This window comes from Chiloscyllium plagiosum, unplaced genomic scaffold (assembly GCF_037043375.1).
Source record: "Chiloscyllium plagiosum isolate Xiang-an unplaced genomic scaffold, Cpla_swu_hap1 HiC_scaffold_27, whole genome shotgun sequence".
Classification (NCBI taxonomy): domain Eukaryota; kingdom Metazoa; phylum Chordata; class Chondrichthyes; order Orectolobiformes; family Hemiscylliidae; genus Chiloscyllium; species Chiloscyllium plagiosum.
Genome location: NW_028270165.1, coordinates 51,794,074 through 51,808,535, shown reverse-complemented (window position 1 = coordinate 51,808,535; position 14,462 = coordinate 51,794,074). Strand labels below are relative to the sequence as shown.

Below are 14,462 nucleotides of genomic sequence, written 5' to 3'. Positions count from 1 at the left end.
TTCGAGTGATAGTGGCCAAGTCCTGGCAAATGGGACGAGATTAGGTTAGAATAACTGGTCAGCATGGATGAGTTGGACTAAAGGGTCTGTTTCCGTGCTGTACACCTCTACGGCTTTACTTCAGGACTCTGAAATTGTTCATGAAAACCACTTCAGTAATCTGCCCAGTTTTAAGACTACAATGCACAGGGGCAGAATGAGGCCATTTGGCCCATTGAGTCTGCTCCACCAGTCGATCATGGCCGATATGTTTCTCAACCCCATTCTGTTGCCTTCTCCTCGTAACCCTTGATCTCCTTACTTATCAAAGACCTATCTATCCCTGTCTTAAATGCCCTCAATGACTTGGCCTCCACAGCGCTCTGCAGCAATGAGATCCACAGATTCACCCTCCTCTGGCCGCAGAAATTCATCTTCATCTCAGTTCTGAAGGGCATTCCTTCACCCTGAGCCTGTGTCCTCTGGTCCTCGTTTCTCCTCCTGGTGGAAACATCTTCCCCACATCCACTGTATCCAGTCAGAGTCACGCAGTACGGAAACAGATCCTTTGGTCCAACCAGTCCATGTCGACCATAATCCCAAACTAAACTTGTCCCACCTACATGTGCTTGGCCCAATATCCCTCTGAACATTTCTTATTCATGTACTATTCCAAATGTCATTTAAATGTTGTGACGGTAAGTGCATCTACCACTTCCTCTGGAAATTCATTCCACACGTGAAGCACTCTGTGTAAAAATGTTGCCCCTTATTTTGTTTTTAAATCTTTCTGTTCTCACCTTAAACATATGTCCGCTAGTCTTGAAATCCCTCATTCCAGGGAAATGATGACGGACAGTCATCTTCTCTGTATCCAGCAAGATTTTATAAATCTCTAAGAAGACCTGAGATGTTAGCTTGCTATCTCTCTGTGGACGCTGCCTGACCAGCTGTGATCTCCAACAAACAACATTTGTTGTTTTCAGGACGGATTCCAGCGTCTGTCGCAATGCGCTCCTAAATGTTGGCTACCTCTTTCCAGATCCTTCGAGACTCGACCTTACTCAACAATCCACTGTGTGGTACAGTCAATAAAGTTCCACATTGCATCTCTTTCAGCACACATGGGCGGCAAGGTGGCTCAGTGGTTCGCACTGCTACCTCACAGCACCAGGGACAAGGATTTGATTCCAGCTTCAGGTGACTGACTGTGTGGAGTTTGCACATTGTCCCCCCCCTGTAGCTGTGTGGGTTTCATCCAGGTGCTCCGGTTTCGTTCCACAGTCCAAAGATTTGCAGGTTAGGGTGAATTGGACATGCTAAATTGCCCCATAGTGTTCAGGGATGTGTGGGTTAGGTATATTAGTCGGAGGTAAATGGAGAGTTGTTGGGCCAAATGGCCTCATTCCGCACTGTAGGGATTCGACGTGGCAACCCCCCAGCTGTTTGCATTTCCTGTAGGGAAAGTGGGGACGGGCCGAAAGTTCAGTGAGTGTGAAGCGAAAATTAAACGTAGTGCTTTGCTTGAGCTCAAGCTCAAGCTGAGTGACTTGGTGGCGGGACTGGAAAAGGAAGGTACGGTGTCTGTGGTTAGTGATGCTGCCTCACGGCACCAGAGAGCCAGATACAATTCCAGCCTTAGAGCCGTTGTCTGTGTGAATATTGCACATTCTCCGTCTGGTGTTTGCGGCGGATTTCTTCCAGTGCACCTGTTTCTTCCCACTATCCAAAGATGTGCAGGTTTGGGTGAATTAGCCATGTTAAATTGTCCATAGTGTCCAGGATGTGTAGGTTAGATGCATTAATCAGGTATAAATGTAGAGCAATCAGAGTAGGGTAATGGTGCTTTCAATTTCATGGAATTACAAAAGAAAAGAATGTTCCGCATAAAGTAGAATTGCTTGTTCTGAATTTCTACCCTGACTGACAGTGATGACTTTCATAATCTGTTTTTCCAGTGCATTTGAAGATTTGAAGACTGAAGTTTCAAATTCAGTAGTTGAAGGGCTTATGCCCGAAACTGCAACTCTCCTGCTCCCTGGATGATGCCTGACCTGCTGTGTATTTCCAGCACCACACATTTTGACTGACTCTCCAGCGTCTGAGTCCTCATTTTCAATGAGGACAGTCAATCAATCCATTGGGACTGTAACGATTTTCGACTATGATTCTGTGAGGAGCAGCAAAACTCTTTGGTTTCTGTTTCAGTCCGCTTTCAGCATCAGTGGAGCTGGCTGAGAGACGCTACTGTGGCAGCACATTGAATGTGCAGCCTGTAACAATTATACAGCCTGGAAAGAGGATTTCACGGCAGGGAGGGATTGTACATGCGTTAGTATGCAGATAAAGCTTTGGCCATGGAGAAACCAGAGGAATCTCGCCCCATGGAGAAACCGTGGAAGTGTGGTGACTGCGGGAAAGGCTTCAGTGTCCCATCTGCCCTGGAAATTCATCAGCGCAGTCACACCAGGGAGAGGCCGTTCTCCTGCCCAGAGTATGGGAAGGGATTTATCCGCTCTTCCCACCTGCTGGACCACCGCCGAGTCCACACAGGGGAGAGACCATTCACCTGCCCCGAGTGCGGGAACAGCTTCACCCACTCCTCCCACTTGCTGGCGCACCAACGTGTCCACACCGGGGAGAGGCCCTTCCCCTGCTCTGATTGTGGGAAGGCCTTCAGCAAATCCTCTGACCTGCTGAAGCACCAGCGGGTCCACACGGGGGAGCGGCCATTCAGTTGCCCCGAGTACGGGAAGGCCTTTAGCGATTCCTCTGCCCTGCTGAGGCACCAGTGGGTCCACACAGGCAAGAAGCCGTTCCCCTGCCCCGAATGCAGGAAGGGCTTCAGCAGTTCCTCCTCTCTGCTGACACACCAGCGGGTCCACATTTGCCTGCCATGAGTGTGGGAAGGGCTTTACCCAGCCCTCCCAACTGCTGACCCACCGGCGGGTCTACACGGGGGAGAAGCCGTTCTCCTGCTCAGTGTGCAGGAAGGGCATTGCGGTCTCCTCCAATCTCGTGGCCCACCAGCGGGTCCACACGGGGGAGAGGCCCTTCAGCTGTCCCGAGTGCGGGAAGGCTTTCAGCAATTCCTCCCACCTGCTGAGGCATCAGCGGGTCCACACTGGGGAGAAGCCGTTCTCCTGCCCAGAGTGCGAGAAACGCTTTAACCGCTCCTCCCACCTACTGACCCACCGGCGGGTCCATAGAGGGGAGAGGCCATTCAGCTGCTCTGAGTGTGGCAAGACGTTCACATTTTCCAGCAACTTGCGAAGACACCAGCAGGGGCACCAGTGCTCCCAACAATCGGATTCCACCAGTGACGCGACTGTGGACTAAACCTTCTGCCCCATTCTGAAAATGAGGACTCAGACGCTGGTGGGCTTTTTTAAAAAAAAAAATTCTGGACTGCACACCACCTCGCACCCCCAACAGCAACCCCACAGTGGCTCAGGGCGGCATGGTGGCTCAGTGCTTAGCACAGCTGCCTCATAGAGCCATGGACTCGGGTTTGAATCTACTGTTTGATTCTCCATGTCTGCGTGGGTTTCCTCAGGGTGTTCCGGTTTGTTCCCACAATACAAAGATGTACAAGTTAGGGTGAGTTAGCCTAGCGAAATTGTCCATCGTGTTCAGGAATGTGTAAGTGTGGTACATTAGTCCGGGGTAAATGTAGACTGGTCAAGCGTGTGGTGCTGGAAAAGCACAGCAGGTCAGGCAGCATCTGACGCGCAGGAGGATCGACGTTTTGGGCATAAGTCCTTCCTCAGCAATGATGCCTGAAACATTGATTCTCCTGTTCTTCGGCTGCTGCCTGATCTGCTGTGCTTTTCTAGCACCACACTCTCGACTATGATCTCCAGCATCTGCAGTCCTCACTTTCTCCAAGTAAATGTAAAGTAATAGGGTTAAGAGAATGGGTCTGGGTGGGTAACTCTACGGAACGTTGGTGTTGCCTTGTTGGGCCAAAGGGCCTGTTTACATTCTGTAGGGATTCTGTGATTCCATAAACTTTGCTTCCAGTGGGCGACACTACTGAGTCTGGGACTGCACGTTCCCACTGAAACAATCCGTAGAAAGCTAAGACCAATGGAGCAGACATTAGGCCATTCAGCCAACTGAGTCTGTTCCGCCATTTGTTAGAAACAAAAAAAATTGCGGTTGCTTGAAATCAAAGTAGGCAAGCAGTATGCTGGGAGAATGCAGCAAGCCAGGCAGCATTAGGAGGTGAAGTTAGCGTTTCAGGTATTAACCCTCCTTCAGGACTGAAGAAGGGTTCTTCCCGAAACATTGACTTCTGTATCTGGAACAATTTCCCAGATTGTTGCCAGGGTTGGAGGGTTTGAGCTGCAGGGAGAGGCTATTTGGCTGGGCGAGAGATTTAAAAGGGACGTAAGGGGCAATGTTTTCAGGCAGAGGGTAGTGCATGTATGGAATGAGTTTCCAGAGAGAGTGGAGGCTGGTACAATTATACCACTTAGAAGGCATCTGGTTTCGGACCTGAACAGGAAGGGTTTAGAAGGATAATGGGCCAAATACTGATAAATGGGACCAAATTAATTTAGGATGTCTTGTCAGCATCGATGAGTTGGACCGAAGGGTCTGTTTCTGTGCAGTATATCTCTGTCTACCGGTCCTGATGTAAGTTTTAAAATGGAGTCCAAGTAACTTTGAATAGTTCAGTCTTGTTGAACTCACCTCTTGAAAGGTTTCAAATGAATCCCTCCAAGTGATACTGTTTAAAAATGCCATGTTGTACAAAATATCCCATTAAGTTCGACGCAAACTCACAGCTGAAGACATCAGAAGTCACACAACATCAGGTTACAGCTTTAGGAGCATTGCTCCTTCTTCAATGCTGCTCCTTCGTCACTTCACTGACAAAGGAGCAGTGCTCCGAAATCTCGTGAGTTCAAATAAACCTGTTGGACTCTAACCTGGTGCCATTTGACTTCTGCCCTTGTCCAGCCCAATCTAACACCAGCACTTCCAAATCAGAGTTGACTAATGAGATCGGATTTTATTCAGTGTGATTAAGTGAGATGCTCATCTGAAAATTCAAAACTGTTGGAGCGACAAAGAGACACGAGTCAGTGCTACAGACTGGAGACAGGCCCATCGGCCCAACTGGTCCATGCCGACCAAAATGTCCATCAACAGTAACCCCATTTCCCTGCACTTGGCCACTATCCTTCTAAGCCTTTCCTCTCCATGTATTTGACCAAATGTATTTTAAATGTTGTTAATGTACCTACCTCAACCACTTCCACTGGCAGCTCAGTCCATACGCAAACCACACTCTGAAAAAATATGTGGGGCAAAAATTTTACAATCTCTCCCCTCTCACCATACAAATGTGTCCCTCGTCTTGAAATTCCCCCATACTTGGGAAAAGACAACAATCCTTAACCCTATCTATAACCCTCATGGTTTTATAAACGTCGCCTCTCATCCTCCTCTGCTCCAGGGGGAAAACATCCCAGCCTTAATTCCAATTTGTTAATAATGGTGCAGTGATGATTTCAGCTGTGTGTGTCAAGGATCTCTCATTTCTAAGCCAATGCAGTGCCATTTAAGTTTACCTGACCTTAAAACGAATGGTACCCCATTCATTTAAAATATCTATGGTTTCTGTGCAAAGTCAGTCCTCATTGGAAAACAACCAATAGTGTCCTAAATCACATAGGCTGCTTCTGACCAGGTTTGTATGCTCTGTTTTGAGATGTAGGAGTAAAACTTCACGGTAAAAGATTAATGCAGCCTTTATTCATGACTCATTATTAAACACACTTTCTCCATTTACAGCTGTAATTGAGAGGCTTCTCTGAATTAGTCGACATGTTTGTAACAAGTTGTGAAACATGAAAGGGTTCTGAAAAGACTTACAAACATACTGCCAGGGTTGGAGGGTTTGAGCTGCTGCAAGAGAAAATAGACTGGGGCTATTTTCCCTGGAGTGTCAGAGGCTGAGGGGTGACCTTACAGACGGCTTTGCAGTAGAAGCGTTTTAGGAAAAAAAATCTCAAACCTTTGTTGCCTTTGCCAATACCTGTTGGCCATTAGTGAAGTCCCTTCGCCCAAACGAATCAGCCCCTCTGCCTTTTACAACCCCTGTTGGGGAAAAAAATCAAGAACAACATAATCTTCTTAAAGGAGTAACATCATCACAACAGAGAGCACACAAGCTGAAACATTTCTATCAAAAGGTCGTACAGTTAGCAGGCCGAGATAATGACTTTTCAATTTAGCCAATTAATTTAATTAGGACTCTCCATGTATTTTAAATGTTGTTAATGTACCTACCTCAACCACTTCCACTGGCAGCTCAGTCCATACACAAACCACACTCTGAAAAACTATGTGGGACAAAACTTTTACAATCTCTCCCCTCTCACCATACAAATGTGTCCCCAGTCTTGAAAGGCTTAGAAGGATAGTGGCCAAGTGCAAGGAAATGGGGTTACTGTTGATGGACATTTTGGTCGGCATGAACCAGTTTGGGCCGATGGGCCTGTTTCCATGCTGTAGCACTGACTCGTGTTTCTTTGTCGCTACCAACACCTATTAAATTTAAATCTGACAACAGAGGACCAATCCTATTCTAAAAACTCAATATAGCATCAAGGGTATAAAAGAAGGGGACAGTTGGACAGAGCCCCAGTGCTAAGAGTCCTCAGCACTAGAGAGAGAAATCAGCCCTGACAGTCATCTGTGAATGAGAGAGCATCATTTACAAAAAAAAGAAGAGCAGGAATTGGAGGAGACATTCCGAACAAAAGATTCAATAGAAAGATGCATAGAATATTCTGGAAGACATGTAACCTGGCTGTAATCAGAGAGACTAAATTCTATTTCTTGTTATATTAGTGGGTCTTGTATTTATTGGAACAGCATATGACAAGAATCCTGTTTTATGCCAGAATTGTCAGTAGTTCGAAGGGATTTATTGGGTTTGTTAATAAATTAGTTCAGTTGTTCACCATGCAAGTTGGATACGTAAATTGCTTTTTGTTGATTTTTAAAGTGTCAGGGATTTATTTTTGTTTTTAAGACTAGAGCAGATGACGCCACTTTTCACACTAATTTTATAGATTATAGGGCAATGCGCTCCTCTTTTGGTGTTTCGGTTTGAGATCTCAGAGAGGGGAGGGGATTCAGCATTCGCTTTATAACAGTATTGATGTGCCGTCCTGCTGAATGCAAAGGAGTCATTATTAATCCCAACCTCTCACTCTGATTGTGGGTGAATCGCTTTAATTTGAATACTGACGCAGAAACTGCACAGACAACCAACTGTTGAAACAATGATTTACACTTTATTGTAGGTCCTAAAACCCTTCTACTGCAAAGCCGTCTGTAAGGTCACCCCTCAAGTAAGCAAGTTCAGCCTCCCTTCCCCCACCCCAATCTTGGCTATCACCCAAGTGATGGTGGAATTCAACATTGTTTCTACCAACAATGCCCATCTCTGGAAGTTTACAGGGGTTTGATGCACTGTTGTTCTTCCAAGTACTGCTGCTAAATCATTCTGGAGTTGAATTCTGGTGGAGTTCCGTCACTTTCAAATTTGTGGTGTAACGTTTCTTTAGATTCTGACACCACCTCCCCACCCTTCTGGAGACCTCAGGTCTGTAGCTTACCTTCTTATCCTTGAGGGTTTTCCACCTGTTTGAAACAGCCTGTCCTGCAATTAACCCCTTTACGCCAAGGCCTTCCTTCTACAGGCAGAATTAATTGTCCTTTTGTCACACAGTTATTAAACACCATTATCTCATCTGTCCAAAGAAACAGCTCATTGTGCTGCCTCCTCCTTCCCAGCGATGGTTAATGTATGTTATTTGTTAACTCCCTTGTAGCAGTTTCTCATTGGCCCTTTCATTTCTTTGTCCAGAAAGAGTTATTGCTGACTCATGAAGTTATTAAAGTTCTGGAGTTTACAGGACCACACCACATTCCTCTCTGCCTCCCCCAGGAATAACGATCATTCCTGAGATACTCGCAGTTCCTGACATTCCTTGGTATCCCCAAATACAAGAAGAAAGTGAGGACCCCCAAATACAATTCATATGTCAGGAAATCACTGGTGCTGCCCTGACACCAGATAGTCACTGTTGGAACAAAAGGATTATGGGGAGAAAATGCAGAAATCCGAAGTGCAAAGAGACTTGGGAGTTCAAATCCAGGATTTTCTCAAAGTAAACTTGCAGGTTGAGTTAGTAGTTAGGAAGGCAAATGCAATGATGGTGTTTATTTTGACAGGACTTGAATACAAAAGCAGGGATGTACTTCTGAGACTCTGGCTCTGGTCAGGCCACATTTGAAGCATTGTGCGCAGTTTTGGGCCTCCTATTTAGCAAGGATGTGTTGGCCCAGGAGGGTGTTCAGAGGAGGTTCACAAGAATGGTCCCAGGAATGAAAAGTTAATGAGGGACTTTTGAGGGCTCTGGTACTATATGGAGTTTAGAACGATGAGGGGGGTTGCAATTGAAACCTACAGGATACTGAACAGCCTGGAGAGAGTGGATGTTGGGAAGATGTTTCCATTGTTAGGACAAACTAGGACCCGAGGGTACAGCCTTAGAGGAAAAGGAAGACCCTTTAGTTGGGAGACAAGGAGAAACTTCTTCAGCCAGAGAGTGGTGTATCTGTGGAATTCACAGCCACAGAAGTCTGTGGAGGCCAGGTCATTGAGCATATTTAAGATGGAGACAGAAATGTTTTTGAGTATTAAAGGGGATCAAGGGTTCTGGGACGAATGGGCTTGAGAAAGTTAACAGCCACGATTGAATGGTGGAGTCGACTCAATGGCGTGAATGGCCTAATTTCAGTTCCTATGGTCTTATGATATGCTGATGTGTGGAGGGGTGATGAGTGGGCAAAGAGATGAAGTGGGGAGTAGCCTTAAGGGGAAGCTGGATACAGACACAAGGGAGAAAGAAATATAAGAACTGTACAATAAATTTCAGAACTCTTAGGAGCACTGGCATGCAAAGGGATCTGGGCATATAGATCCCTGAAAGTGGAAACAGAGGTGGGTGTGGTGGTCAAGAAGGCCAATTCCCTGAGTGTAAGAATTGGCAAGTTATGTTACAGCTATTTATTTCAACCACATTCGGAATATTGTATGCAGTTCTGGTCACTACTCTATCAGAAGGACGTGGATGCTCTGGAAGAGGGTGCTTTAGTCAAGGGCTAATGTTGCGTAATAGGAGTAGGTGAATAAGTCTGTGTCAGTTACTCTTCAGAGGGTCAGTGTGCACATGTTGCGCTGAATGGTCTTTTCCACACTAGGGATTGTATGGTACTCAGAGGTTTTTTTTAATTCCCCAGGGTGAAAAGGTCAACCACAAAAGGGCACAGGTTCAAGGCAAGAGGAGGGCAGTCTACGGGAGAAGTGGAGGGGAAGGTTTTTCACACAGAGGGGTGATGGGTGGTGGAAGCAAGCACCTTAGCAACTTTTAAGGTGTATCTTGATAGACACACGAACGCGAGATGAACAGAAGGATAGAAACCGCAAATGGGCAATAAATAGCAGGTCCAAGTGAGAATTAAGAATTGGCACAGGCTTGACAGGGGTGCCTAAACCAAATAAGAAGGGCTTGTGACTGTGCTGTATTGTACTGATACAGGTTTTCCCCACTATCCAAAAGTGGAGTGTTCATATGAAACCTTTCATAAGGCAAAATAGAGTAAAGCGAAGAAGCAATGAACATTAATTCATTTATATCGTATATACTCAAATGATAGTCAAATTTTTGACTACTTTTCAAGGTTAAATTTAGGGGGTTATCTGTTACTTGGATACTACTTGAGGGGTTGAAATTCATGCCTGGCAAGATTCATACCGTATCATAAGCAGAAGCTCAACTGATGAATAAAGCCAAAAAAAAATTATGGTAATTCTGAAAACTGAGTGGAACATACTGACAACGGACTGGAAGACAGGAACAGAGCCGAACAACCGACAGACTGCAGAGCTGGAGTGGAACATGACGGCCATCACACTGACTCACAAACATTGGTCTGCTGTCTATGAAGAACTGGGGTCGACTTTTACACGATCAGACTACTTTTCACAGCACTTGCAAGAAAAAAAATCAAACACGTCCAATTGCCATGCATGGTGCACAGGAAATGTACTCAAGGTTTTTTTAAAAAAAGGTTTCCAGCATTCAGGCACAACGATACATATGCACATGTCCATTTAAATACTGGGTAGGTTGATTCTTTGGAAGATGACAATCGCAAAGAAGTGAAGCTCTTCAGCAAGATGCTGGATTTGGTAGAATGATTAATTAGTATGCCCATTCCCCTCCCTCCATCACATCATTGGGCAAGACAAAACCGCAGGATCTAAATACCTACATACACACGCACAATCCTACCCAATGATTGCATGTGACCACATTTTACGTGCAATTACCTCAAATCACATTTATAAAACATAACCAGAGAGGTTTACACAGGCTCTCGTACACAATATTGCCTGTGACCTTCTACAGCGCTGTGAAGTGCTGCAAATCCCATGATGACAGTATTTCATATCCAATGTATTAAATAACATTGTATATTTTATTAAAAAAAAGATATCTATACATTATACACAATTGAATATCGGAACAGTTCAGTCAGATGGTACAGCCTGCCCTCCTACATGGATTATAGAAGGTGTATGGAGGATTAGATGGTGATTCTAATAGAAATTATGTTTGTTTTGGAATGGGAGTGATTGTGGCTCCAGGCTAATGGCGATCCGCCTTATCCCCCGGGTTCCCCCTCAGCCCAGCCCGGTACCTGGTAGAGTGAAGCCGCGGGTAGCTCCAGGCTCACGGTCCAGCACAGCACCGAGTGCAGCCTCTCCTCCAGCTTGTGCTCCGCCGGACTTTACCCCCCGCCGCCGCTCTTCCACCTCCCGCCGCCGAAGAAGCCGCGGGCGCCGGCTCTCTCTCCTCCACCGCCGACATGTTTAATGTTTTCTCTTTCACCCGGTAACCGTCACCTCCCCCTTCCCGGGCCCCGGGAATTATACACAAATAAACAATAAACCCCACCGGGCACTGTCTCCTTTTCTTCACAACTTTTGTTTGAAAAGTTCCGGCTTTAATTTGAAATGTATTTTAAAGGTATTTTCTGAGGTAAACGATGCCTGTCTGCCTCCGCCCTCCGTCAGAAACCGCCCGCTGAGTCGATGAGAAAACCGCAGCCTCGCGCCGCCATCTTTGTTTTTCTCTTCTTTCCGTCTCCTCCTTCTGTGACGCGCGTCATCCGCGCCCCGCCCAATCAGAGCGCACCTTACTCCATCTGACCAATGGCGACCGGCGCCGGTTGTTACTGACAGAGTTTGTGTCCAATTGCCAATTTGGGATAAAAAAGGCGGGAGTCACAATTTGTTTCCCATGTGACTGCACATCTCATTCCTTTTGCCTGTCTCTCCCGCAGGGGAGGGGGAATCCCAAACTAGAGGGCACAGGTTTAGGGTGAGAGGGGAAACTTTTAAAAGGAACCCAAGGATTAAAAAAAGTGTGAAAGTTAATTCGCCTCAAGAAAAGCCCCCTCTTACGACCTGAACAAAATAGATTGTTCACAGCCTATTACTCACCAACCAAGAATGATGTTGTGAAACTTAAAAGAGTTCAGAAATTATTTATAAGAATATTGCTAGGGTTGGAGGGTTTGAGCTACAGGGAGAGGCTGAATTGGCTGGGGCTATTTTCCCTGGAGCATTGCAGGCTGAGGGGTGACCTTATGGAGGTTTATAAGATCTTGACAGGTATGGATATGAGAAAAAGATAAGGTGTTCCCTGGGGCAGGGGAGTCCAGTACAAGAGGACATTAGTTTTTGGGTGAAAGGGGAAAGATTTAAAACGGCTCCAAGGGGCAATTTTTTCACATAGAGGTTGGTGTGTGAACTGAATGAGCTGCCAGGAAAAATGGTGGAGGTTGTTACAAATACAACATTTAAAAGGCATCTGCATAGGTACATGAATAGGAAGTTTTAGAGGGATATGGACAAAGTGCTGGCAAATGAGACGAGATTAATTTAGGCTATCTGGTTGGCATATACCGAAGGGTTGTTTTTGTACTCTACAATTCAATGGTTCAATTTCCACTGAGCCAGAACCAATTTCAAAAGGCTAGGAATAGGCCATTCGCCCCTTACACACTGTCCTCAACTGTGGCCTAACTGAGCATATTTCAATTCTCAGTGTTATGTAATGAGCCAGACTTTATTAAAAATCTTAAAGCAAAGGAACACTTAGGAGGCAGTGATTATAATATGGTAGAGATCAGTGTGCAGTTTGAAAGAGAGAAGGCAAAATTAGATGTAATGGTGTTACAGTTAAATAAAGGGCAATAAGAGAGGAACTGACAAAAATTGACTGGAAGCAGAGCCTAGTGGGGAAGACAGTAGAGCAACAATAGCAGGAATTTCTGGGTGTAATTGAGGACACAGTACAGAGGTCCATCCCCCCAAAAAAGAAAGATTCTCGGGCGGGGCGGGGGGGAAAAGAAGACTGCCATGGCTGACAAAGGAAGTCAGGAAATGTATCAACGAAAAAGAGAGCCTACAAAGTAGCCAAGACCACTGGGAAATCAGAAGCTTGGGAAGACTACAAAAACAAACAGAAGATAACAAAGAGAGAAATAGGAAGGAGCGGATCAAATATGAAGGTAAGCGGACCAGTAATGTTAGAAATGATAGTAAAAGTTTTTTGCAATACATAAGAAACAAACGAGAGACAAAAGTAGAAATTGGGCTGCTCCAAATTGATGCAGGAAGGTTAGTGATGGGAGATAAGAAAATAGTTAAAGAACTTAATAAATACTTTTTGTCAGTTTTCACAGTGGAAGACATGAGTAATATCCTAACAATTAAGGAGAGTTCAGGGGCAGAATTGAGTATGGTAGCCATTACAAAAAAAGGAAGTGCTAGAACAGCTAATAGGTCTAAAAATTGAGAAATCTCCTGGCCCTGATGGCTAAGCCTAGCGTTCTGATGGAGGTAGTTGAAGAATTAGCAGAGATGTTGGTTGTAATCTTTCAAAAATCACTGCAGTCAGGGAAAGTCCCAGATGATTGGAAAATCACTGTTGTAAGTTCTTTGTTCACGAAAGGATCAAGACATAAGCTGGAAACTTATACGCCGATTAGTCTAACCTCAGTTGTAGATAAAATTCTAAAATCTATCGTTAAAGATGAGATTTCTAAATTCTTGTAAGTGCATGGTTGGATTAAAATAAGTCAGCATGGATTTAGTAAAGGGAGGTCGTGCCTGACAAACTTGAAGAGTTAACAAGTAGGTTAGACTTGGGAAATCCAGAGGATGTCATCTACCTAGGTTTCCAAAAGGCCTTTGATAAGGTGCCTCCTAGGAGGCTGCTGAGTAAAGTGAGGGTCCATGGTATTCGAGTTGAGCTACTGGCATGGAATGAGGATAGGCTGCCTGAGAGAAGGCAGAGAGTTGAGATAAAAGGTTCTTTATCGGAATGGCAGCTGGTGACAAGTGGTATCCCGCAGGGCTCAGTGTTGGGGCTGCAGCTGTTCACTTTATATATTAATGATCTGGATAAAGGGACTGGGGGCATTCCCACGAAATTCGGTGATGATACAAAGTTAGGCAGACAGGCAGGTAGTTCTGAGGAGGTGGGGAAGCTGCAGAAAGATTTGAACAGTTTAGGAGTGTGGTCCAGGAAATGGCTGATGAAATTCAATGTAAGCAAATGTGAGGTCTTGCACTTCGGAATAAAGAATAAGCATGGACTATTTTCTAATCATTGAGAAAATTCAAAACGCCAAAGTATAAAGGGATCTGGGACTGCTAGTCCAGGATTCTCTAAAGGTTGACTTGCGGGTTGAGTCCGTGCTTAAGAAAGCAAATATAATGTTGTCATTTATTTCAAGAGAGTTGGAATGTAAAAGCAGCGAAGTGCTACTGAGACTTTATAAAGCTCTGGTTAGGCTCCATTTAGAATACTGTGTCCAATTTTGGGCCCCACACCTCAGTAAGGACATAGTGGCACTGAAGCGTGCCCAGCGGAGATTCACACGATGGTCGCTGGTATCATAGGCCGAACAGACGATGAACAGCTGAGGATCCTGGAATTATATTCATTAGAGTTTAGAAGGTTGAGGGGAGATCTAATAGAAACTTACAAGATAGTAAAAGCGTGGATGTTTTTTTCCATTAGGCAGTTTGTTTTTCCATTAGGCAGGGAGACTAGGACCCATGGGCATAGCCTGAAAATTCGAGGGGGTCAATTTAGAATGGAAATGAAGAGACATTTCTTCAGCCAGAGAGTGGTGGGCCTGTGGAATTCATTGCCATGGAACGCAGTGGAGACCGGGTCATTAAATGTCTTCAAGGCAGACATTGATAAATTCTTGGTATCTCAATGGGGAGAGTATGGTAAATGGAGTTGAAATGCCCGTCAGCCATGATTAAATGGCGGAGTGGACTTATGACCTTACTTCCACTCCTGTGT

General features: G+C 45.2%; 1 long non-coding RNA gene and 1 pseudogene across 1 annotated transcript; one reads left to right on the top strand and one right to left on the bottom strand.

Annotated features, from left to right (window-relative positions):
• The first annotated feature begins 2,336 nt into the window (after positions 1 to 2,336).
• On the top strand, positions 2,337 to 3,318 carry LOC148144043 (uncharacterized; annotated as a pseudogene).
• A 2,405-nt stretch (positions 3,319 to 5,723) lies between these two features.
• LOC148144042 (uncharacterized) lies at positions 5,724 to 10,857 on the bottom strand. Its single transcript, XR_015751381.1, has 2 exons — positions 10,774 to 10,857; positions 5,724 to 6,090 (listed from the first exon to the last, which is right to left on the bottom strand). It is a non-coding gene; the product is annotated as an uncharacterized LOC148144042 (long non-coding RNA).
• Positions 10,858 to 14,462: the final 3,605 nt, after the last annotated feature.